Raw genomic sequence first — 244 nt, forward strand, 5'->3', positions numbered from 1 at the left:
AATCAGAATATCATTTTAAAGACTATTGGAATATCTGTGAATTTATCAAAAACCAAAAAAATACTACGAAATCACTGTTTAGTAGCGTTTGATGTAACATCATTATATACCAATATCCCAATTGAATATGCAATGGAATGTATAAGAAATAAATGGAAGGAAATCAAACAACATTCAACAATTCCAGAAAAAGCATTTATTGGAGCGGTAGAACTATGCCTAAAATCTACATATTTCAAGTTTG

The sequence above is a fragment of the Dendroctonus ponderosae genome, unplaced genomic scaffold (assembly GCF_020466585.1).
Source record: "Dendroctonus ponderosae isolate FM_Combo_2020 unplaced genomic scaffold, Dpon_F_20191213v2 Dpon_F_20191213_1, whole genome shotgun sequence".
Lineage (NCBI taxonomy): Eukaryota > Metazoa > Arthropoda > Insecta > Coleoptera > Curculionidae > Dendroctonus > Dendroctonus ponderosae.